At 40.3% G+C, this 26,879-nt stretch overlaps 2 long non-coding RNA genes across 3 annotated transcripts in view; both read right to left on the reverse strand.

Moving 5' to 3' along the window:
* On the reverse strand, window positions 1-26,818 carry LOC135983917 (uncharacterized). Of its 2 annotated transcripts, none has more exons than XR_010601769.1 (3): window positions 26,490-26,818; window positions 17,660-17,735; window positions 1-2,999 (listed from the first exon to the last, which is right to left on the reverse strand). It is a non-coding gene; the product is annotated as an uncharacterized LOC135983917 (long non-coding RNA). The 2 variants fall into 2 exon arrangements; XR_010601770.1 differs by lacking the exon at window positions 1-2,999 and adding an exon at window positions 13,695-13,789.
* Window positions 1-26,879, reverse strand: part of LOC122174231 (uncharacterized) — a 923,450-nt gene that overhangs the window by 255,581 nt on the left and 640,990 nt on the right. The gene's annotated exons all lie outside the window — the stretch shown is intronic.

Consider the following 26,879-nt stretch of genomic DNA (forward strand, 5'->3'; position numbering starts at 1 on the left):
TTTGTGTTTTTTCCCCTGAAAGGAAACAACCTAGCCCCCATTTTAAGCAAAGGATTCTTTATTATAATGCAGACAGCACATTTTTTCACCTGTTATTCTCAGAAAACATATCCATGTGTAGTAATATTACAGACCAGCAATGAGATTATATAAAAGAAAAGCTTGTGTCACTCTGGGGAAAATATTTCTAGAAACAAGAGAGTGCAACAAGGACTCTAACACTCTTTAATCTTTCAGGACACTGATCAGGGAGTTTTTATTTTACACATAATTTATAATTTGCTGAAACACTTTGAAAAAGTCAGTACCCAGAACAAGAGAGAGGGAGCAATATGAATCCTTTTATATCCTCCAAGAAAATGAAACATTAAGACTCAAGGAAATGATGTATTGCGTTACTCATGTGTTCAATTCACTTGCAAACACCAAAGCAGTGAAAAAAAACATATAGTTGGTTCACTGTTACTTGCTAGAGAACGCCCAACTACAAGATTCAACTAGTTTTGGAATTCTCACTAAGCCAAGATTCACATCTAATGCAAAGGCCCTTACACTTCAATCTGGCAGAAATGGGTAATCACAGTGATGGCATCTATCTCAAGCACACCCTTTTGGCTCAACCAACCACAGATGTATTACAGCCTAGGAGAAGGCTGCATGTGTGACTGCAGGGTAATGTGGGAAGGAGGAATAGGACCGAACCTGGAGAAATTTTGACATTTTCAATAATACACAAAGAATATTCCAACTGGTAGTAGGGGCTTTCAAGATTTGTATTAAATATTCCAGTACCTCGTTTCTTGAATCACCAGCTCAGTGATGCGCAGGTTTTTGTACCCAAACAGACTGGTGGACACCAACCCCCTGGTGCTTTGTGAGTGTTGAGCCCCATGTCACATCTAGATCCGTTTTCCAGAATTTGGATCCCTGAGGTGGCTTTCTGGGAGGTGGTAGCCACACTCTATTCCAAAATGCGGCTTGTAGTTAACCCAAATTTCCCCACACATATTGGGCAAACCAACCGTCCACCAATATTCTGTGTAGTGGGGATAGGAAGAAGAGGGTCAAACCAGATGCCACTGCCAGAAGACTTGTTCATTGGCAGGTGGTGGCTTGATCTGGTATCCATCCATATACATACAGTATATAGAGTGTCAACCCCCACTCCCTTAAAAGCCCAGCCTTGATGTAGAGACCACTGTGCCCCAGCCCCACCAGAAGACAAAATAGTGAATGGAAACCCAGAATGCTGAGGTCACACAGAACTGGCACTACAGCAGATTTCAGCTAATTTGATTCACCTGCCACATCTGAATTTGGATGTGGACTTCAGTCAAGGTTTAGATGAAAAACAAATCTCATGGCAAAATCCAGATCTGCATGCAGACATCCTGGGTTAGCTCATCTCTAATTCCTGACGAGGACAGAAAAATCAGACTGTGCCCAGCTGCTAAGTAACAGTACAGTCCCATGATGTGTGTGTGTGGGGGGGGGGAGGGAGGAGAGAGAGAGAGAGGGAGAGAGAAAGTGTAAAAAAGCCTCAATCAACATATGTGATCAGGAGCAGCTACTTAAAATCTAGGATTTATAAACCTCCTACTCTTCTTTTTTTGTATTATTTTAACAATCTCTACAATTTTTATTTCTTAAATTCAAATGAAGCTGAATGGATCACTTTTGACATTTAGCCTATATTTTCTGCAACAACTGATTGTTCAGATTCTCTTTTTTTTTTTCAAAAAAGAAGCAGAGAGAATATCACAAGAATAAAGAGTTCAAAGCTGGTCGGAGGCTAGAAAAATCTAACGTAGTACTAATCATTCTCTTATTTCTCCATTGAGACTTTATTGTCCTATAATTTGTTGTATAGTTTGGATATGCACTGCAGTTCCATTATTACTCAGAGAGTGCTAATTAAATGTTATGAAAATTCAAAAAACCCATCACTACAAGACAAATTCTTATACACATGGAAGAATAGTTCTTTGTACCACTATACTTCTTTAGCGAGCAAGGGTTTTTGGATGGCTTGAGTATTTGTTATACTGTACTTATAAAAATGTCAGACCTTAAAATGGACTTACATAGCCAGAATTCCTTACAGTATTTTCTTCTGTTTGCCAGTAAATGACATCATTTTAGCGTTGTTTGAACAGCTGGTCCTCACCCAACTTTGGGAGTTCAGAGGTACAATCGTTTTTCATAAAGAAGAAATACAGAGTGCAAGGCAACAAAATGTGTTACCAAACATCCACTTCCCACCCACCATCGGATAAATTAACTTGTTACATTAAATGTTCTAAACTCCAGTAGGGGCTGCAGGTTTGACCAGAATGCCTCAAGACTAAAATAGGGGCAGTCTTATTTTCCATTATGTCATCAAGTTGTCCCATAGAAGTCATGATTTCTTGAAAGACAAGCTTATGTATTCTTTATTATCCGTGCATCTCACAATGTACTAAGGCCAAGAAGGTAATGAACACCTGTAACTCTACACTGAAGTCACTGGTCATTGCAGATGTTCAACACAGCTTTCATTTGGCTTTTATACTGCAAGCTTAAAAGTGGCTGTTGGTAAAGGAGAGAGAGATAGAAATCAGGAGTTACTTTGGATGAGTCAGGAAAGAAGCAGTGGAAATGGGAAAATGTTCCTTAACATGCTCAACTTTCCAAATTTTCAGTTATTCCATATCCACTCCTGTGTCCCTTCCAGTCCCTGAGAGTCCTTTGGTCTGAAGGGAAGTTAATATACGTAGAACGATTACAGCAGATGATCATTATAATTTTTCTTGATGTCTTTATTTGTTCTCCTTCCAGATCACCTGTAAGGTATTCCCTTGCAGTGGAGTTTTCTGTTTTCTTTTCCACGTTGTTGACATATTTCATGTTCATTATTTCTCTTCATTATTAGAAAAACTTTCATAACACTGAAAGCCACCAGCCTTTCTTCATTTAAATCCCTCTGAAAACCCAACTTCTTAAAGAAGTTTATAAAAAAACTGAAACTAGATCAAAATGAAACTCTCATCAAGGAGACAGACATTTACATGTCAGTTTACGCAAATGCAAAGTTAAAGTTCCTGACGTGCATGAAGTTATTCATGTGTTTAAATGCTTGAATGTCCCTACTCTGGAGTGCCCAATAGAGCTGGTAAGAACATTTTTTGGTGAAATGAAATCCCACAGAAATGTACAGTTTCAACAAATGTTTTCATCAGAGAGGACACCAGCCTCATGGTTAGGGTCCTGCAATGTGCAAGACTCAATGAAAGTCCCCACTTTGCCTGACTCAAAGCGATCTGGGATGAGAAGTTCTACTCTAAATTAGGCAGAGCATGGAATTGAACCAGGGCCTCATCACTGCCCTCACCAGCAGACGTTCTATGTGCAGATACTTCTGTTTTCATTAAACTATTCAAAAAGTTTGTGTTCATGCCAATGAAGAATGAAAACAAATTTCCAAACCTTGAAAGTTGCCATGAAATGGAATGGTCATCCTCCACTCAGCTCTAGTGCCCAGCACATTTTACATAGCTACGTTTTAGAGTCTTTGGGATATGGACTCTAGTTTTTATACAGAGCTGAGCACCCTCGTTACACTAAACAAGCAATAATTAAATAATACTATTGAATTTAATACGGTTTATTTTTTCCCCTCTCACATGCGTGATGTAGTCACATCCCATTCTTTAGTTATTCTGGTGCCACTGAAAAATGGGAAAACATTAAAAAAATAATTCAAAACATATTCATGAGTTAGCAAAGAAAACTGTATACATCTACCGTCTAAAAAACATGTCAAAACTTTCCTTTCTGATTAAGTGTCATGTGCTTCCTGAAGCCAGAAACACCTTTCTTGAGACAAATTTGGCTGGTATTCCCCTGCATACTCTTGTCTCTGTGAGGCAGATGAAGCTGAGAAGGTTGCAGTGGGGCTGGGGGGTTTGAATTACAATAAAAGTAGGTCATTGGTGAAGTACGTAATCATTTTCAGATCATAAATCTTGATTTTTAAGTGTAAAGGGTACACAGAGGATGTATAAAAGTTTGTAGCCACAATTCTGATAGTTAAAAAACATATTGACTTAGAAGAGTAGATTGAGAGTAAGGATTATTCCTAACAATGGCCAAATCACACTTTTCTGAAAATAAACCTTAAATTGTAAAATATTAGTAAATGAGCCCAGGTAAACTCTAAATCTGTAAGTTCCCATTGTGTACCTCAATATGACTTTTTTTACATCTGCCTTCATTCTTTACTTAGTAAATCAGTTTATTTACTGAGACAAGAAAGGAAGGCTTAGAAATTTCAAGCGATGAATGAGTCAAAATATTTATTTGAATTTCATTGACCCGCTGTGGAAAAGAGGGAAATGGTGGCATTGCCCATTTGTGATTGCAATGTTTTCTTGTCCCCGGCCAAGGCACTTTATTTTATTTGGACAGCTTCTGACTTGGAGACATAAAAGAATTAGGACTCCTGCTGGTCACCTTCTCAAATGAGTGGGGGCTGGAGGAAGGACACAGTTAAGTCCAAACCTGGCAATCACAAGTAACTAAGCAGTAAACAAGAAGACAGTGAGCCTAGGTAACCTAAAGTAATGATACCTGATAGCAGGATGTGCTTTGGCTCTTATTAGTACAGAATGTCTTACATTATCTACAGCAAATATTGAAATCAACAGAAGCTCTCATTAGGTGGAGACTGTACTATATGTAGTTTTAAAGTGACACATGAGAAGAGACTGAAATAAAAGTAGAAGTGGACCTTGACTTTTTATTGTGTTTTTGGTCTCTAAAACCTTGTTAATGATATGTGGTTAGCACATGGACACAGTCTGGTTCCAAATAACTGTGTTTATGAAACATATACAAACATACAAGACCTAGCTACATATTTACACTGCTGCTCCGTTAGAATCTGCTGGCTTCTTCAATAGAAGTCAAGGTGGTCCATTAGAGGATGCCCGAACTATTTAAAGGGATACTAACCAATTCTTAAACATTACTCTTTTCCAGCCCTGCTTGCAGATGAAACTGAGATGTAAAAACTAAAATTAAGACGTGTCCCTGCCCCATGAAGATTACCATTGAAATAACATTGCATATGCTTTTATAAGCAGCACCTATAAATTGGCATATGTACCTGGGTAATTGAGGCCTTTATTTCTTTTGAATCAGTTCATATTAATCTTTCACATCCATTATACGGCCACTGTGGCATGCTCTAATAACTTTAATGGAAATCTAGTACAGAACAGGCTAGATTACTGTTGTCACAGTTAGTGTTGCTACTGTCTGTATGTGTGAATTTGCTGTATCATTCTACTTCTATTTTTTGTACTTTTTCCTTCTTTGTTTCCTGTGCTCTCTAACTAGAATAGTTCAACCATTTCTTTTCCCTCCAGGGTCTCCATAAGGATGTTAAACTTGACCTTCTTGCATGCCCAGGAGTTCCGACTTCCATGTCAATGCAGTCGCAGCAGCTTTTGTAGCTAGTTTCCCTTCTTAGTCACAGTGGGCTTTAGGGACCTTTCTGAGACTGTCTAAACTCTACTGCTGAGAGCTGTATTGACCTTAACCTCACTCTGGGCCCTTGTCCGTCAGCAACCATACAGCTAGCTTCTTCTAGTACCGCTCCCCTCCTACTCTCTGGCTGCAGTTAATTCTGTCAATTGCTTCTTAGAAGCCCTTACTAATAGTGCCTATGAAGGTCTGGAAACTCTCAGTTTCCTACAGGCTACGTATCCCAAACCAAGTTGGTTTTGGACTTGCTAACCCAAAACAGGGATTGAGGTTTTGCAAAAATCAAAACCATCCCTCCTTGTATCATCACCTGCTATTATCAATCATTTGAGAACTGTCCGTAATTATTAACCCATGGCTAGCCATGTTTTTCTCCAAAATAAAAATAAAACATGCTCGTGCATTCATTATGAAACACTAATAAAATCTTGATTTATATTGGTAGCAGCAATAAGTCATTACTCTAAATTAAATTATCTACGGGTAAAGAATTAGGGGACATTAATAATTACTTGATGATCACCACTCTTCCAGAAGAGTTCAAATTCCATCAGAGAAGGGGATAACATTGTGAAGTTTCCTGTTCTGTATCAGTTCACGGCAACTGCAAGCCAAAATGCATTTCTGGGAACACCCTCCCAGACAGGAAGGATCTTGGTTAATGAACGCATCTGGGAGTTAGGGGCCTAATAAACTTGGCATGTATTTCCTCCATCTTTAAAACAAAAATGTCTGAGAGCAGGATAATTTAGTAAGCAATGTACCGTGGTCTTTTAGTTTCTGGTTCAGTGAGGGTTTTTTCATATTATTTTGTTGTACTTGTTCAGTTACATGGAAGTGTATCATATGCTTCAGTAGAATCCTTATATAGATTTAGACACCAGAGTCAGTCCTGGGGTAGTTAGATATAACTCCTTCTGGACCAATTTTGGTGAGGACAAAAATGGTGCTTTATGTTACAAGTCTTATGTAAATTGATCAGAAATACACATAAGTGTTAAAGTAGCGTAAACTGCACCAGTTTGCTTGCAAAATGAGTATACATTTACATAATGAGGTGGAAGGATGGGGACGTCACTACAAAGGCAATAGGAGGTGTCAGTTAAAGCCCTTATTGTTGTATTTCATAGCCTACTTACACTTCACAGCAAAAATATGTTAAAACTTACTAGTTATGCTGCATTTGCTATACATCATACGCTTAAGTGAGGGAAGCAAACCAGCTAAAACATAGTAGTCTTTATTTTTCTTCTTCATTTCAAAATGTGTTCATGACTGTTGCTTTCCATAGAATTTACATGCCTAGAAAGCAGGAAAAACACCTGCAGGCCTTGTTAGCCAGGAGGCTATATAAAGCTAGCGGGAAGGGAGCAGAGGGGGGGAACAGGAAAGGGAGGTGCCTGTGGCAGTAGTTCTCAGCTGGCTGAAGAAGCTAGCTGTCTCCCAGGGTGCTGGCTGGAATGGACTGTATATAAATGGTGGTGGGAACTGACACAAGGAATAAAAGGGCATGGGTGCTTGCATATCAAGCGGTCTCCAACTGATTTTTGGGACGAGCAGTGAAGCGCTCTGTTACAGGCAGAGATGTCCCACACCAGCAGAGAAGGGCTTAAGGAGAGCCTATGAGCTCAGCTAGCCCCATCTCATTATACCTGCAGCCAGTGCCAAGCCTAGAGGAGAAATAAAAGGAAAGAGCCCGGCCCAGGAAGTCGGGGAAGAGCTCGGCATCTCTGCCTGAAGGAACATTTATCTGCAGAGCTGTGGAGAGACAGGCCTGCTAGCTGAACAGTCAGTGGGAAGGAATAATTATACCTTAAGGCAGGGGTCGGCAATCTTTGGCACGTGACTCGCCAGGGTAAGCACCCTGGTGGGCCGGGCTGGTTTGTTTACCTGCCACGTCCACAGGTTTGGCCGATCGCGGCTCCCATTGGCCGCGATTTGCTGCTCCAGGCCAATGGGGGCTGCGGGAAGTGGCGGCCAGCACATCCCTGGGCCTGCGCCGCTTACCGCCACCACCATTGGCCTGGGACTGCGAACCGCAGCCAGTGGGAGCCGCAAATGGCTGAACCTGCAGATGCGGCAGGTAAACAAACTGGCTCCGGCTCACTAGGGTGCTTACCCTGGTGAGCCGTGTGCCAAAGGTTGCCGACCTCTGCCCTAAGGATTGGGTAACATACAAGTAAGACTTTTTGGGAACCTAGCCTGAAGTAAATAGTAGAGATGCCCAATGGGAAGACTGGTGGGCAGCCCAGTATTGAGTTGTGTTTGTTTAGAACATTCTGGTACTAGGTTACTCCAACCGCCCTCCTCCCCTGAAGGGGATAGGACTGCAGGCCAGTTAGCCAGTGGGCTGGAGCCCATCTCAGTTGACACCAGAGATAGAGATTTCTTATTCCCAGGGAGGCCTGTGGGTGCATCAGGGCACCTCAAAGGTCCACAAGGGAGCATTGCTCCAGCTACTCCTTACACAAATAATGAGACTCAATAAGAAACTCTCTGGGCTTTCTATATGTACAAAAACAGGTAGAGTCTGTTTTTCCATTCCATTTAACCAGATTCATCTGTAATTTATTTATTTAGATAGACAATATTGCACTGCAAATACCTGATAGGCATAGCCTAAGACTGTTTTTCTTTTCCTATGGCTATTGCTATGCTGCGGCTGGAGTTGTGATTTCCAGCTTAGATAGATGTTTGTTTTAAGCTAACTAGCTCACTCAAATAGGAATGCTGATGTAGTGGTGAGTGCTTCAGTGTGGGCTGCACAAGCTCACTTGAGCCCCATGGAACATACTCACTTGTGCAGTCCGCTCTACCACATCCTCACTTCTATTTTTAGTGAACTAACTAGATTCAAATTAACGCATGTATGTCTACACAAGGTGCAAATCAACCCCCCAGCTTCAATGCAGATGTACCCTTAGTAAAAGTACTAGGTGGCAGGGCTAAAGGGGACTGTATTAAAATAGTTTAAGTCCTTCCTGAAGGGATTCATCCAAAAAGTAGTGATGGGAAATTGTACCTCTGCCGCCCTCAATTTTGGAGTTCCAAAATGATCAATCCTCTCCCTGCTCCTATTCAACATCAGTATGGAGCTGCGAGATGAACTGCTAAGACAACATGGACTCACATGCCACCAATATGCAGATGACATGCAGCTCTAGCTATCCTTCACCACATATGACCAAACCATTACCACCAAGATGGCCCTGTGCTTGGGCAAGATCAGCCCATCAATGAAGAACAACTGTGTGAAGCCAAACCTGAGCAAGAGGGAGATTATATTGGTGGACAGATGAAACCACTTTGAAGAGTTTGCCCCATAGTGCAGTCTCCTTTGGTTGAATGTACACACCCACAAACAGCCAATTCAGTTCACAATTTGGGATGCCTCTTGGATTTCTTGCTGGTGCTAAGCTCACATAGCAACATTCACGTCTCCAGATGGCCAAGATACTCCATCACATCCTGCCAGATGATGAAGGGGCTCAGTTATATGTTACCTTAGTAATTATAGTAATACAATATACCTGAGCAAGAAGCCTTCACTGATTAGGAAACTCCAATTAGTATAGAAGACAGCAGCTCATCAACTTTGCAACACAGACTACTCAGAGCACAACAGATCTGTCCTCCACTCTCCACATTGCCTAATCCATGGAAGAGAATCAAATTCAAATTCTCAGTGCTTATCTTCAAGACAGTCAATGGCCTGGACCCACCATATCAGATGCTATGTTTACCCTTGGAGCTAGGGGTGTGATTCCCAGCTCAAATAGATACACTCTGCACTAACTGTCATCAAGTTAGTATACTAAAATGCAGCCATTAAACAACGCTGGAAGGAGCACTTTGAGAGGCTACTGAACCACGAATCCACGGTTTCTGAAGACACCATCGAGTTTATTTCACAACGCTCAGAAATGGAACACCTTGCTGATCCCCCATCTTCTGAGGAAGTCTGGCATGCCATCACTCAGACAAAAAGCCACAAGGCACCAGGCCCAGATGGCATCCCAGCTGAGGCTTTTAAAGCTGGTGGAACAATGCTCCAGCACAAACTTTGTCAACTCCTCGACAAAATCTGGACCTGTGAAGAACTTCCACCTGACTTTAAGAATGCCAACATTTTTACAGTGTTCAAGAAAGGGTACAAATCTTTGTGCGAGAATTACAGAGGTATTGCTCTCCTCTCCATCGCAGGGAAGATTCTTGCCTGGATCCTACTAAACCGCCTCCTCCCCCTTGCTGAGGTACTCCTCCCTGAACCACAGTGCCCAACATGATCTTTGTGGCACGACAGATTCAGGAGATGTTTAGAGAGCAACACTAAGAACTGTTCCTGGCATTCACCGACCTAACCAAGGCCTTTGACTCTATCAACCATGATGCTCTATGGAAGGTGCTGTGTAGGTTTGGCTGTCCACAGAAATTCATTTCCATCATCAGACTACTCCATGATGGGATGACTGCCACCATTTTGTGCAACGGCTCAGAGACTGAACCATTCACCCTTTGCACTGGTGTCAAGCAGGGCTGTGTCATTGCTCCCACATTCTTCTCCATTTACCTTGCCATGATTCTGATTCGTGACCACCTTCCTGATGGAATTGGGATTGAGTATTGTATGAATGGCCAACTTCTCAATCTCCAAACAAAATCTAAGATCACGAGAATTGGTATCACTGACCTTATGTATGCAGATGACTGTCATTCTTGCACACACAGAGGCTGATCTGCAAAGCACCCTAAATCTTGTTGTAGATGCCTATCACAGCCTGGGATGCTCTCTCAACATCAGGAAAACCAAGGGACTCTACCAGCCCTCACCTGCACAAACTATTCCTTGTACTCCACAAATCACCATCAGTGGAGAACCCCTGGAAAATGTGAACCATTTTCCATACCAAACAGCCAGCATTGACACAGAAATTGAATACAGGATCCGCTGTGCCAGCACATCCTTTGGAAGTCTACTCAAATGAGTCTTCAATTATAGGGATCTGTAAAAAGGCACCAATATCTTGGTTTACAAGACACTTGTCATCCCCACCCTTTTCTATGGGTGTGAGACCTAGGTAACCTACAGATGACATCTCAAGCAGCTAAAGTGGTTCCAGCAGTGCTGCCTCAGGAGGATTCTCAGGATCAGCTGGGAAGACGACGCACTAACATCAGCAGTATAGAAATATTCTCTCTGCAGCCAACATCAGCAGTACAGAAGTGCACGTCATGAAATACCAACTCTGCTGGGCTGGCCACTGTGTACGTATATCTGACACTTGCCTCCCAAAGCAAGTACTCGTCTCTCAGTTAAGTCAGGGAAGAAGGGCTCACGGAGGGCAGCGGAAACATTAAAAAGGGAGGCATCAACCCAACAAACTGGGAGGACTTGGCATGAAACAGAACACAGTGGCACCACACCATACACCAAGCCACAGCTCACTTTGAGGAGAACAGACGTGCTCATGAGACTGAGAAGTGACAAAGGAGGAAAGAAAGGGCACAACATTCCAGCCAACAACTATGTCTCCTCCAAGATTACACCTGTCAGTTCTGTGGGAAAATCTGCAGGGCAAGAATTGGGCTCCTCAGCCACGTAAAAACTCACCAATCAACCCCTTGGCAGACATCATCCTCGCATCAAGGGATAGCTGAAGGAGAAGAAGAAGATACTAAAAATAGTGTAGCTATGGTAGCATGACTGTGGTGAGCAGTGGCACGGGCTAGTCACCCTGAGTATAAAGCCTCCCTGGAGCCCCTGGGTATGTATTCTGGACGTGTCATTGAGCTAGTGCACTAAAAATGGTAGTGTAACTGCAATAGCATGGGCAGCAGAAAGTGGTGGCACAGGCTCGCCACCTTGAGTACATACCAATAGAGTCCAGGAGGCTTTATACTCAGGGTGACTAGCCCATGCCACCACTTTCCGCTACCTACGCTACCTCAACTACACTATCATTTTTAGCACGCTAACTTGATGACACACCCATGGATTGTAACTCGTGCAAACTTTAATTAGATACTCAGATACTGCAGCAGTGAAGCCATGGCAGCATAGGCATCAGTTCAGGCTAGCTGCCAGAGTGATCACCCAGGGTTCCGGACAGGCTTGTACAGTCTGCGCTGAAGCCCATGCTGCCACAACTTCTTTGCTATTGATACCCCAGCTAGCTTTAATCTAATTAGTTTGGGTACGTCTACATGGAGCAGACATACACTAAAAGACCACTCAAACCTCCAGGATCAAGCCTGTGGTCTACAATTCTTCTCCTTGGGTACAATGGAGATTTCTACAATAAGGGTAAAGCTTTGTACACTGCCTAGCACAATGGGGTCCTGGTCCTTGACCAGGGCCCTATGCAATACAAAAAAATGAATAGAATACAAATAAATGTAAATGTAATAATAATAAAGTTAATCTGTGCAGAAGACAGCGCTTTCACAAGGGCTGGTCTGAGACTATGGAATGAACTTCCACAGGAAGGTGGGACTATTATAAGTGTCATCACCTTCTGCTCCAAGTGCAAGGCACACTTATTTGACCTTACCTTCACTAACATAAACCCACAGTAATGTGTACATTTAAAAAAAAATCTGAGTACTACCAAAACAAAACACTACACTGCATACACAGTTCTCCCCCTGGGAAAGAGGATGAAAGAACCACAGGTGGCATATGTTATTCACATTTCTTTATATCCCAGTGCATTGATGGACCTATCCCAGCCCATTGATGGACCTATCCTCCATGAATTTATCAAGTTCCTTTTTTTTGAACCCTGTTATAGTCTTGGCCTTCACAACATCCTCTGGCAAAGAGTTCCACAGGTTGACTGTGTGTTGTGTGAAAAAATACTTCCTTTTGTTTGTTTTAAACCTGTTGCCTATTAATTTCATTAGGTGACCCTAGTTCTTGTGTTATTAGAAGAAGTAATTGACACTTCCTTATTTACTTTCTCCACACCAGTCATGATTTTATAGATCTCTACTATATCACCTCTTAGTTCTCTCTTTTCCAAGCTGAAAAAGTCCCAGTCTTATTAATTTCTTCTCATATGGAAGCTATTTCATATCCTGCCTATTAATTTCATTTGATGAACCCTAGTTCTTGTGTTATGAGAAGAAGTAAATGACACTTCCTTATTTACTTTCTCCAACATTATGTTAGGTTTTTTTGTCTGCCACTGCACATTGAGTGACTCTTTTCAGATTTGGTCAATGTTTCCACAATGACTCCAAGATCTCTTCCTTGAGTGGTAACAATTAATTTAGACCCCATCATTTTATATGTGTAGTTGGGATTATATTTTCCACTGTGCATTACTTTACATTTATCAACATTGAATTCCGTCTGCTATTTTGGTGCCTGGTCACCCAGTTTTGTGAGATCCCTTTGTAACTCTTCACAGTCTGCTTTGGACTTAACTATCTTGAGTAATTTTGTATCATCTGTAAATTTACCCATTTTTCCAGAGCATTTATGAATATGTTGAACAGTACCGGTCCCAGTACAGAACCGTGGGGGACACCACTATTTATCGCTCTCCATTCTGAGAACTGACCATTTATTCCTATCCCTTATTTCCTATCTTTTAACTAGTTACTGATCCATGAGAGGACCTTCCCTCTTATCTCATGACAGCTTACTTTGCTTAAGAGCCTCTGGTGAGGGACCTTGTCAAAGGCTTTCTGAAAATCTAAGTACACTATATCCACTGGATCCCCTTCTCCACATGCTTGTTCACCCTCTCAAAGAATTCTAGTAAATTATTGAGGCATGATTTCCATTTATAAAAACCATGTTGACTCTTCCCCAACAAATGCCGTGCTTAAGGGTTTTTCACGAGCTGTGCAGACACAACAATGAAGGAAGAGAGGTGTAGAAATCCATAGCTCAAAGTAATGAACACTGGGAGACAGGGGGCTTATGTTAATGAACTCTTCTTTCCCATGCCTGTTCCAAGACTCACTCAAGTTGCTTTTACATTTTGACTTTCTACAGCAAATTATCCTATCCAATAATATGTCCTATTGCAAAGCCAGAATTTCTCTTTTGTGACATGTTTGTCTTAGAACACCACAAATGCTTTATGTTGGATCAGGCCCACAGTCACAGCTGCCAGGGATAGCTTTAATGTATATGACAGTGTCACATTACCACATACCTTCATGTCTGTCAATAGCAGCTGTCCATACAATCTGGATTATTTTTTTAAATGTACAGTAAAGTCAGGAGGGTTCAGTCAGGCCACAAGGAGAACTGGATTTTACAAATACATAGACAGGTATGTGAGTGAGAAACTAAAAGAAATAGAAAATACTATACTGTGCATTTTTTAAATAAAGAGTCGGAGTGTGAGATTTCTTCATAGAACAATACTGACCTATTGATTATAAGAACTGCTGTAAAACAGCTCAGACACGTTTTGAAAATAAGGTAGGTTGTGAGAACTTAATGGCAAATGGTGAAATCCACATCAAAAAGAGTAATACACTAGGATCAAAGGCAATTCAACTATTTCCTTTGGCTGAGGAGACCAGGAAGTAGGAATATTTGCATATAGAAAGAACAATTTAACTAATTCAGTCACATATATTCCTCTTTGTATTGCTAGAGGGTTTCATACTAAAAATTGACTAGAGAGAAATCTGATAGCTCAAGCTAATAGATGGAGGGCAAAACCTTACTTCTCCCGCCCCATACTGTGTGACCAGACTGTTAACAATGTAAAACAAACTATTAATACTGATAACAAAACATGAACAAAAAATTCTGTTTAGCAGTTTCCTGCAACTGCATGTTTATATCTAATCTTTGTATGTATCTTGTTTATCTGTTCCATGTTTTAACCTTGATTTTTAATGAATCATGTAAATAAATCTATTTATGCTGATGTGAATGATACAGGTAATTGTTAACATTATCTTTTCCATCTGTCCAGAGATGATGTAAGTGTAGTATCCTCCATCTTAAAAGCATCTATTAGTCCAACCCTTCCTGAATGCGAGAAGCCTCTGCTTTAGTTAGGAAGTCTGACAGTTATACTTTGGAGTACTCTTGAGACTCTTGGTTTAAATTTTTCATTCGAGGTTTTTTTTCCTCCTGACCAAAAATAGCTTTTCTTCTAAACCTTTTTGCAAAAGTTTTTGATTTGTATGATCTTTCTGGTTTCTCATTGAAACAAAAAAAACTTGATATTTTCCCCTTTCTTCCCCTCTATCCCCCCCTTTTAACCTACTAAATGCCATAGAATAAAGAATGGCTCATTTTCTTTCATTTTGTTTTTTTTCCAGCTAAAAAGCTGGAAAGAAAACCCCAACATAATACCACATGCTTAATTGCATTTTGTGACAAGGGGAGGGGTAGATTTTGGAAAAACAAAATATTTGATGCTGATGCTTCAAAATCCAAAATTCAGAATCTCAAATATTAAAAAAATTCTGAAAAATGTTTGAAAAATTACAATTTTCAAACCCTGTGAAACATGTTTTAAGTTAATCTTGTAATTGTTTTTCCATTTTTTAGCCATGGCATATGGGCATGTTTAAGTACCTTACTGAGTTGGATCCTTAGTGTATGATCCAAAGCCCATTGATTTCACTCTGGACTTCAGTGGCCTTTGGATGAGGCCCTCAATGTACCCAAAAAAAAAAAAAAAAAAAAAAAAAGGGTCCTAATATTAAACCATTTAATATTTTATCCTTCTCTTTCACAAAATCTTTAGAAACCCTTGATATGCTAACTCAGAAATAAAAGAAGCTTCCACATTTGGGAGTACCCAAAATGTGATTGCACTGTTCAGGACTTTATGATTATTGGAGGGACTTTTTGTTTGTGTTTGCTTGCTTTTTTCTTTTGTTATAGTTTCTTGAATGTATCTCACCTGCATAGTGGGAAAGTTCTTGTGTCCCTGTAACAGAGCAGTGTCCCTGGCCTTGAGCCCTAATTAAGGCCAGATTAAAGCACTGGTACTGTAGACCCATGACTAGGGTCCTGGCTGCTAGAGCCACATGAAGAGGTTGGAATCTCAGTTCTTGTATTAATTATAAATATATTTTCTAGCCAACATGTATGTGAAGAAAAGTTTGAAAATGTGACCCAAGTGCAACAAAGTCTACCTGAGTCTGCAGGAAGCCTGGTACTTCAATAGCTCTAAGAAACATGAAATACTTCATTATCTTAATTTTGAAATCAATTTCCCCCCAATTTGGGGTTTGTGTCATGGCACAGTTACAGGGCCAAAGGTAGGTTAAAGAAACAATTTCCGACCAGCTCTGTGAAAAATTTCCAATTTTCAATGAAAAACATGAAATACAAAAACTTTCAGCCAAAACCTGAAAGTTTCCATCATGAAAATTAAATTAAGTATTTTTATGTGGGTTGGGTCAACTCAAACTGAAATATTTGTGTTTACTAAACCAAAGTGAAACATTTCATTTTGGGGCAGTTCAATGTTAAACTGTATCCTGTGCCTCATAGGCATAGTTTGGGTACCTCATGCCCATATTCTTGCTTATTGACCATGCTCCCTGGACAGACTACAGCTCCCATGATGCACCATGGTCCTCCCTCTTGCTGGCCCATTGCAGCGAATCATGGGAGATACATTACTGTGTGCACATGGAAGATGTAGTCCAACTGGAGAGTCTGGCCCACAGAGCAGAATGAGCATGAGAGAATTGAATAAATAACTCCCATGAGGCTCAGAGGATGCAGTTTGACATCCAACTGAGCCAAAATGAAACTTTACAATCCAGAAATGTTGAAACATTTCATTATGATCAAAATTTCCAAAATGATGTCTTGACAATTCTGAATGGAAAATTTGAGTTTTCAGTGAAAACTCTTCACTTTTTAAATGTTCAAGTTTTTTTACCAAGTCAGAAAATTCCATGGAAAGCAGAGACTTTGTGGGAAAAAATGTTTAGTAAAAACCCATTTTTTGGCAAAAACAGTGTTGAGGAAAAGTTTGACAGCATTGAGCTATGGGAGCCCTTTATGGGGTGTGCCTAGTGATTGGGAGTACCTTAATTCAGCCCTGGTCCTCATCAGTACAATACAATAGTTTTGTCCTGACATTTGTGAACCCCTCTAACACCAGTCATTTGGTGGAGGATAGGGCTAGTGAATTGGACAACAGTTTGTCTGTGAATATGTGTATCTCAAGCACTAACTCCCGCCTCACCTTTACAAACTATCACCCTTTCCTCACTGTGTAAAGTTGTTGCCTAACCAAAATGCATATACTGAAATCAGTGGAGTTTCACCTTCTTAATCCAGGTCTGAATTGAGCCCAGTGAATACACTATCAATGTGAGTGTTTTCTGATTAGCGTAACTATATTATTTGACAAACAGCCCATATAAGTCCTTTCCTGTCCTACAAACATCTCTCTTACCACTTCTCTCTCTTTCTCTGCCCCCACCCCACAAACTTCCCCACCCCCTTTCGAGCCACTGCCACACTCTGGCAGACTTTCAAAACAATAAAGGGATTTTGGAAAACTACTAAACGATCACATCCCTTTTTCTGCATCTACTTTCATGGCCAGGGACAAGCCTCAAATTGTGGCATCACTAGAGGAAGCGGGCATGAGGAACAAGATGTGTATAAAGTAGGGAAAAAATTGCACACCGATGGCTTATAATTAGCAATAAGGTCAAAAATTATGTGGAAAAAGTTACCTGTGTGGTAATTTAACAAAATTAGAGGACATTACATTATTATGAGACATATTCCTGAAAGCTTTCTTGACCATGAGTGATTATTTAATCAGACCCAGCTATGGTTACCACTAACTAATTACAATGTGAAATGGGCAACATTTTCACAGAAATTATGGGTCTAATACTTCAAAACATTTCAACTTTTTAACCTAAAGATGCTCACATCTGCAGCAACAGTTCATGTTTGATTGTACTTTGCAACTCATCTTAACTTAAAAAAAACAACAACAAGCCAATTAAAACATCAAGGTCTCACACATGAAAGTTTTGAAATTTGGACCTGCAGGGTGGCCTACTTATACTTCCATACTGGAAGTGGCTAGTAATTCCAGAGTGTGTTGTGTCTAGACAAGAACTGCAGGTCAGAAAATTGAATAACATACCTTTATGTTATGAGACTTACCATTTTTATTTAAAGGCAAGAGCTCCCTCTAGATAACAGATTGGGGAATTTTCTTGTCTGAATTTTATCATCAACCCTAAAGAAAACAGAAAAGGTCAATCAAAGTGTTAATCCCCTCCCCACCAAAGCATAGTGTATTAAGCTCAATGATTTGAGGACATTTTGAACTTAAACGTCTCTCTGTATTTTCAAGTTTATTAATAAAAAACTTTTGAAAGGGATTTGGATTTTATTAATATGTCATCTTTATGTTTTAAATATTAGCAAAGCCAAAGGTGATTTTGTACAATTAATATCAACCCATATCATCATGAGGGCTCACATGCTGGAGTGACGGAAGCGCCATAAGTTCCTGAATTGTTTCTGCTCATTTAAACACTGGAATAAAACTTTTAAGTTTCCATTTCTGGGGCTGATATTCCTTAAAGAATCTAAATTCACTTTATATGGATATTTTCTAATATCTACTAAAATATTTTCTCTCCTCATTACTGCCAGGAAATTTGCTCAATAGAACAGTGACTGCCAGCCTTTGTCATAACATGGTTCACAATTTTACAACAGAAAAAAAGTTGCAGGATGGTATTCATGAGCTCCTGAAAGTGGCCCATAACACCCCAAAAATCACAAATCCAAGAGGGAGAACGAGCTCATTAGAGTGTTCATGGAAAGCAAGTAAAAAGAGAAATAAAATGCAATATACTATTCAAGGGGATGTTTATAGAAGTTGAGATATTTCTCCAGCTAAAAAACAGAGCCATTATGTCCTCAGAACCACCACATAAATCCAGTATAAGATAACCTCCTAAAATACAAACTTTGCTCTTTAATTGGTGAGTTAACAGAAGTTCCAGTTGCTTTGCCAATAGAAGGGACTGGTAGACACCTCACACAAGTATATCATTCTATTTTATAGACAGGAACATATAAATGAACAAGATAGCAATTACAATGCAAAATAGTCATATATCTGCCAAAGAGTGATGTCAATTGCGGGCTGCGGAGTTTGGTACGTCACAAAATACTTCAATGATTTCTGAGTTATATGTACTTTCCCACTACAACACCTTTAGAAACAAGCTGACTAAAGCCACATACTTTGATAATGGTTAACTTAAGAAGCGAAGTATCAGTGGCACACTTTTACCGGCAGTGAGGAACGTTTCTTTTAAGCTATATGTACACTACATAATTAAGTCGACCTAACTTACATTGGCATACAGCCACCACAATACATAGCTTGTGCATCTCCACTTTGCTCTTTCTGTTGGCGGTATGTGTCCTCACTAGGAGCGTTTGTATCGATTGTACTGTCAGTGTGAGGCATTGTGGGATAGCTCCTAAAAGCCAGTAACAGTTGACATAAGCAATGCAGTGTCTATGCTGACTCTGTGTTGACCTAACTACATCAACCTTGATTCTATGCCACTCATGGAAGTTGAGTTAAGTCAGTGTAGTGGAGCAGTTACCTTGGTGGGAGCACAATTTAAATGTAGACACTTCCATAGTTAGTTCAACATAAGCTGTCTTGCATCAACCTAACTCTGCAATGTAGACCAGATGTGATGTTATTGACAGAATCTGTAACTGTATAGATCACTGTTGCAACCACTGTTCTATATCTGCAGCAAATATCGTACAAAGGTTGTCATGTAAAGTGTCTATGGAAAGGTTATGATTTTGCTATATGTATGTGTATATCACTTTTGTAGTTAAAGGTATGAATATTCGCTATGTACTTGTATATCAATGTTTTTTCATTCTGAAGTAGCCTTAGTAAAGCATTTGGTCAGCTTCTTGAGAATGGAATTTGCAAGTTAAGTGCCCAGTCAAGAAACACTTAACTGACAATAGACCTAGGGAGACTCCAGTCCACATAAGAAGTCTTCCTGGGACCTTTAAGATAGCATGTGGGCAATGGCTGCCACCTGTAACGTACTGAGTCACATGGACATGTGACTTGCCCATGTGACTCCAAACTCCATTTTGCTGTAGTTTTGCACAGTAAGAACAAAGAGGTGTCTTTCACCTGGAAGAGACTATAAAAGGCAGCGGCCTCATCTCTATCTTGTCTTCAGTCCTGCTTCACACTTCTGGAGGGGCTTTGCTACAAACTGAAGCTCTAAACAAAGAGCTGAATGACCCATCCCAGCTGTGGATGTACTCCAGAGACTTGATTTGAACCTGCAGTTTATTTCATCACTGCTACAAGCCTGAACCAAGAACTTTGCCATTACTGTATGTAGTTAATTCCATTTAACCAATTCTAGCGCTCATCTATATCTTTTTCCTTTTATGAATAAACCTTTAGATTCTAAAGGATTGGCAACAGCGTGATTTGTGGATAAGATCTGATTTGTATATTGACCTGGATCTGGAGCTTGGTCCTTTGGGATCGAGAGAACCTTTTTTCTTTTACTGGGGTATTGGTTTTCATAAGCATTCAGCCCCATAAGAAGTGGCACTAGTGGTGGTACTGGGAAACTGGAATGTCTAAGGGAATTGCTTGTGTGACTTTTGTGGCTAGCCAGTGGGGTAAAACCAAAGTCCTCTATGGCTGGTTTGGTTTGCCTTAGAGGTGGAAAAACCCCAGCCTAGGGCTGTAACTGCTCAGCTTGAAGCATTTTGTCCTGAATTGGCACCCTCAGTTGGGTCCCGCCAGAACCAGCATCGTTACACCAGACCTTAGAGTTTAATACAGGTTGATATGTGACATGTTTATATCTCTTTGGACAATTGGAAGAGTGCAATGACCATTTTGTTTTCCATACTATATCCCTTTCTTCCCAGCAGAGGGCCTAAAACAAAATTAAAGGGAAAACACCTTTAAAAATCTAATTTAATGAATAAATAATGCATATCTGTCTCATTATGTTTTGCCTGGAATTTAAGGGCTTGGCAGCTGTATCAGTGAGTTGATTAGATTAAAAGGCAAATAAATATGACTATGTTTGAGGAACCATCACATGACATTCTCCATTCAATGAAGATCCCCAAAAGAATAAATTAATTAAGGCCCAATAAATCTTAGTCGGATCCAGTTAATCTGGCTCAGCACAGTGGCTTTAGGTTCCCACTTACTCTTTCCTCCAGTTCTCCATATGCTACAATTGTTTGCACTGTAAGCTAGTAGAAATACTTCTCCATTTTGGACTTTTGAACAAATATCCGGGTAGAAAAATTGTTTTCTGCCTTTCCAAAATACTTCTTTTGTACCAGAGGTCCAATCCAAAACCCATTGAAATCAGTGAAAGCCTTTCTATGGATTTAAGGGGCTTTGGATCAGGCATCAAATGAGTATATCTAGGTCCTCTTTTTCATAGCTGATCTAAGTGCCTGAAATTCATTTCACACACTAATGGCTTAGAGACTTAATTGAATGGGAAAATCTACAATCAATTTGCCAAGGAGACAATAAGCAGAACACTGCAAACAGTAATCCAAGATGCAGCCGTTTAGTGGAAAGTTGTAATTGATTCTGAATAACTTCCTTTTTCCTCCCACACACCCGAGAGCCGAGAAAATGTTGGAGGAAAGATGAGAAACTCAATTCCTATTTCCCTTGAACAGAGAGCCAAACCTTGAGAATCAGCTTTTTCCCCTTCTCCTGCAATGGAAAAAGTTGTGGGGAAAATCTCTGTTGGGATGGAAAGCTGGTGAACATGAATCACAGTGCAGTGTGTGGTTGGATAATTTCCTGCAATCAATGCTAGCTTTCTTATCGGTAATTGATACCCTTTGAGCCTGCAGCTGTACCTGTGTGAGATGAGGAAACAATTGCTTTGATAGTATAGGTGAGTCTGATTTAAAAAAACAAATATGCCATAGGCACTTCAACTGGGAAAGCAACAGTGCTCTCAATTGATTCAGCAGTAAATAAAATTAGATTCCACACAAAGATCTAGACACCAAAGAGTGCTTTTTCCTCTGTAACTTGGCAGATAAATTGCTTGGCAAAAACACTCCTATTTGTCTTTGTAAATTGTTAGGTACTTAACCAGCTTTGCGTATTATCTACAAAGCCCACAATGTAAAACTTTGGGATCATAAGCAATGTAAAATTAAAACAAGCATTAGCAGCTGTGGCACATTCTCTATTTGGAGAGTAGGCCTTCCATCTGTATTTTAGACAAGTCACACTCAGAAACTAAAACTAATCCTTTTTCAAGAGCACTGAGGCTCTTTTTATACTACTGTGCAAGTGATACACTACCTTACAGAAATGGAATATCATTAAGAGCTAGTTTCTACCCTACATTTCATCAGGTGCGTTAGAAGAGGTGCAGAGATACAATATAGAGTTGGCGTCTCCAGGAAGAATTTACGCTAAAGCAAAATTGATTTATTTCATTTTGATTCCTTCACAACACTGAGACAGTGCATGCTGCCATGCCCAATACAACACTGCAGAAAGAGATGCAGCTGATTCCAGGTCAGCTTTCAGTCACACACCTGGGTTCTGCTGGAAGGAGCCTGGACTACACGCCTCACTCCTGTGCTATTTGAGTTAAATTTTCCTAGCTGACACTTTGTATTTAATAATCCATTTCAAGCTGTGCTGCAAGGCACATGAAATAAAAATGTGGTTTTCAAACAAGGGCTGCTTGACACGAAATATAAAAATAGAACTGGCTCTTCTTAAAAGCTTTTGGCTAAGCATCTCCTTCCTAAGTCTTTGAAGGCAATTATGCGATTGAACTAAGTATGGAAATGCCCACAATAGCCGTTACAGCTGTGTGAATTTTTCCGAAACCAGTTCACACAGAATTCTGCTGACATTTCACACCGGTTTACTCATGAATATTCAATAAATGGCTCATGAGAATTCAAAACTCCACATTCACACGGAGGAGAAATTTTGGGCCCATTATGAACTACGATGTAGACTTCAGTTCAATGCAAGGATCAGGGTCCAACCATACATAGTGAAAACTGTGGAAGGATCAGGAAGCCCTGACATTTGCCCTGGCCACTGCCCAGCAGTCACAGGAAACAATGAGGGTCTGGCCTACAACCCCAATGATCCCCTCTGATCCATGCAGATTTTGGGGATCTGATGAGACACAAGCCTTTCCACGTGAAAGCCCACTGCTATCAGAGCAATTCTTGACCTCTGTCGCTGTGTCTCAGTTGCCTAGTGCCATGGCTCAGCTCAGTTGGATTCTTCTGAACCTCCCTTTAAAAGTGGGGCTTCTCCAGTACAGAGACGGTTTTCCAAGTTAATAAAGCATCTGACTGCATGACATTTCCTCAGAATTTTCTGTTAGGCTCAGAGAAAAGGAACATTTCTTCGATCTTGGCCAACTCATTCCTCCCTCGTCCACTTTCCATCACCTCCATATGTGCAGAATTCATGGGTGAGAGAAAACCTTGAGGGGTCCAGGTATATGGGGGAAATTCTGCCATGAAGATGGTGATGGAAGATCCACATACAGAGAACAAGGCTATAAGGGCACAACTTGAAACTGAGGTATCAGAAAAAAATACCAGATGTTTCCATCGGTTGTTTAAGGAGTGCTTCCCAGCAACTATCATGCCTCTTTTGGCTGGTGTGCTCCTGCATCAGCCTCTTAACCATGGGACATACCCAATGCTTTCCAAAAATCTTAGTAGCCATAGTTAGATGAGTTCCCAACACTAAAACATTCCCACCGGGTAAGGCAATTACAATTAAAAATAATATTCAGGGGAACAGAAAATAAAAATCCTGTGGGACAGAGTGGCAAGTTAATCTCTGTAGTATCTAATAAAAATTTCTTGATGTCCACAAAACAATATACATAGGGATCAAGTTTCCATAAACATTTAAGGGACCCATTGAAGAACATCTATTTTAGTACATGAGAGAGAGAATGGAATTGATTACATGAAGTTAGGTTTACCTATGGTACTTTATGCCCCACACTACTGTAGTATGAGAGAATCTCACATTCATTAATGTAATTACCCTCACAGAGAAGTGCTATTATTCTCATTGTATAGATTGGGAACAGAGGCATAGAGCCTAAGTGTCCAATTATCAAAAGTATTTAGACTAGATTATCAAAGGTCACAGAGTCTTGGAGAAGTATATATTCTATGTAACATTGTATAAAATGGTAACCTGGGTTGCTCAAACCAAAGTGAAAATACACAAATGTTTTATAAAAAAGTTAAGTGTTTAATTTATTGCAATCAGAAAACCTGATATTCAGATCATTCTCACAGGCCTGGTGAAAATGATTTTTCTTTTGGTAAATCTTGCGTAAATAGGCATAACACTAACAATAAGAAAAAATAGTAATAAGAAAAAATAAGAAAAGTAGTAATAGAAATAATAATAGAAAGTAGCCCAAGAGGTCCTTTGTCACACAGTTAATAAATATGTATGGTTTAGCAGGAGTAGAAGAAAATGAGAGAAACTGACTGGCATATAATGAAATGGGGGAATGCATATTTTGGTAAGCATTGCTATATCTTGAATGCCAATTAACTGTTTTCCTCTGTAGAGCTGAGATAATATGAACAACGTTCCACTTCATTAAACCTAAATAGGATCGTTAGCACACCCACACTTTCAGATCATGACAATTCATAGCTAATAAGAAACACCATGTAGGTGGTCAGCTTTGCCTACCGACTTTGAGCTATAAATTCCTGGCTGAGAAGACCAGGGTCTGCATTTCAGGGAGATCTAGACTTTATCAGAAAGGGGATGGTATTTAGGAGCCCTTTCTATCACTATTCAATACCACAGCCCAACAGTTGATTTGTAGATTGCACCATGGTAGACCATACTCATCCTGCAGGCCACACAACATGTTTCATTTTAAGTTTGGCTTCTTTTTTAGCTATCTATAAATAAGCCAGGAAGGATTTGCATTTTGTCAGCATTTATGAATCAATCCATCTAGCAATCAAATCCTTACAATCTCTTAACCTTTGTGCATGCAATAAAGGGAGAAATTGTAATCAGGGACTAGTGTATTCTGCAATTCCGTGGTGACAGAACATGCCATTGAATCTCCTCTTGCTGTAGAACTGTGGAGATGAAAAGAAGTAGGGAATTCAGCTACGGATGCACTATTATCCCCATTTTACAAAAGGGGAACTGAGGCAAAATGAGATTATGTGACTTCCCCAAGGTCACACAGGAGGTCTCTGATAAAGCCAGGAACTGAATCCAGTTTTCCTGAATCCCAGGCCAGTCTCTTAACCACAAAACCACCCTTCCTCCCTGAATTTTGTTTCTGAATCATCCTAGTCTCATAAAATACAGGTCTACATCCCAGCAAAATAGATGGTGATGTATTCATGACAGGGTTTAAACAAAGAAGTTTAGCACTTACTAGCCTTTTCTACCTAGATACTGCAGGTCTGGAATACAGATGTGCATCTTAGGCATAGTTAGCTAGTAGCCTTATTTGCCAAGCCTACCAAGGTTGTTGGCATTGCTTGTGAATGGCAAAGTGAGATTAGAGAAATCTTGTGGGCCTTTGTTATAGACCAAGGACATGCAAAAATTAATTCAAAGTAAAGAACTACTGCTGCATAGTATCACTTTTAAACATATGATTGTCCCAAGATCAAAAGGGAATGAGGCAAAGCACTTCAACTGAAATGGCCCTACTTCCAAACACAGAGGGTTGTAGCAAACCGACAAGTGTATTCTGTCAACATTAGCCAAAGAGACACGTAGGGAGAGTCACTGTAAGAAAAACATTATTTGCTACTGATGTGTTTTAAAGTTATTATCTAAAAGTACGAGCTGATATTATCCTTTGTTCTGCCTATCGGTCTGAACACATAGCTTGCAATGCCAAAAGCAACAGGCGACAAGTTGTAGGGAGATGTAGGCCAATGGAGGAAGAGATAGACAGAGGAGAAAGGAAAGGAAATTTTATGCTTTATTTTCTCCCTGCTTCTCATTTTGACCCCAACATTCTACTAATGCCACAATATCTAACCATAGAAAAATATTCTGGACAGAAAAAATAAACAAAATTTATGAGCCCAGTCAGTCCAGCATCTACTGAGGTCAATGGTAAAATCTCCATTGATTTCATTGGGTAATGGCCCTATTTTGCATAACAATTTAAAATAATGTAGGTAGTGGTTCATAGTTGTTTTATTGCAAGACTTGTCCCTCACCTTGTTTTTACTTATTTTATTCTTTATTACAGGAGTTATTCTATAATCTTATTGTTATATGGTCAATTTTGTTTAGTTTTTTTAAATTGTGTTCTCACATAGTTTTTGGATTACTGCAAATTTAGTCACATAAGTACAATTTAGCTGTGGAAATGTACCTCAAGCCCTTCAGAGTTAAGTCTATTGTTCTGAACCTTGCTTCATAATTGCTATAGCCTGTGAGTCTCCTGGTACATTACTGATTTTGCTATTTCTGGAGCTATTGTTATTGGGATGAAAGCCTCTTCTACATCAGTTTTTAAAATTTCACTGGCTACTGTGACAAAGTTCTGACCTTGACTCCGTGGGTCCTGCGTTTCCTGACGGATTTTGCTAGCCTCAGAGGCTCACTGTGACTCTCCACATAGCCCTTCTCTCTCTAGAGGCAAGGGTCACAGTCTACTGAGCCATTTTCATCATAAGCCAGCAAGGGAGGTGAGGAGAAACAACCCTCCCTCACACAGTCTCTGTTGTCTCCCAGTATCAGTGATTAATCAGGGAGGGGAGGGGGGGAGCCTGGGCCCACCCTCTACTCTAGGCTCCAGCCCAGGGACCCTAAACTTAGCAGCTTTGGAAGCTGACTTTTTGGAAATAGGGCATGTACAATTCCCTGGGCTAGTTCCCCACAGCAGCCCCCACTCAATATCTTCTTCACAATTACCTTAGGGCCTCCTTCCTTGCACCTGATATGGCTTTGTACTACTTCATTCCTCCAACAACACAGCTCCCTCCTATAGCTCCTGACACCCACACCGCACTGACTAACTGGGAGGCTTTTAACTAGTTCCAGCCAGTCCTTGATTGGCTTCAGGTGTCCCAATCAATCTAGCTGTCTCTCCTGCCTTCTAGAAGGATCTTAATTGGCCCCAGGTGTCTTGATTAACCTGGAGCAACTGCCATTTGGTTACCATGGTACCAGGGATTTGTTTAGCCTGGGGTTAACATACCTGTTCCTCACTACTTTACTGTAGCCATCTGGCCTTGCCCCATCACACTACGTTTATATGTAATTTTCTTTGGGTTTATTTAAACTAATTCATTTTGATAGAAC

The sequence above is a fragment of the Chrysemys picta genome, chromosome 1 (genome assembly GCF_011386835.1).
Source record: "Chrysemys picta bellii isolate R12L10 chromosome 1, ASM1138683v2, whole genome shotgun sequence".
Lineage (NCBI taxonomy): Eukaryota > Metazoa > Chordata > Testudines > Emydidae > Chrysemys > Chrysemys picta.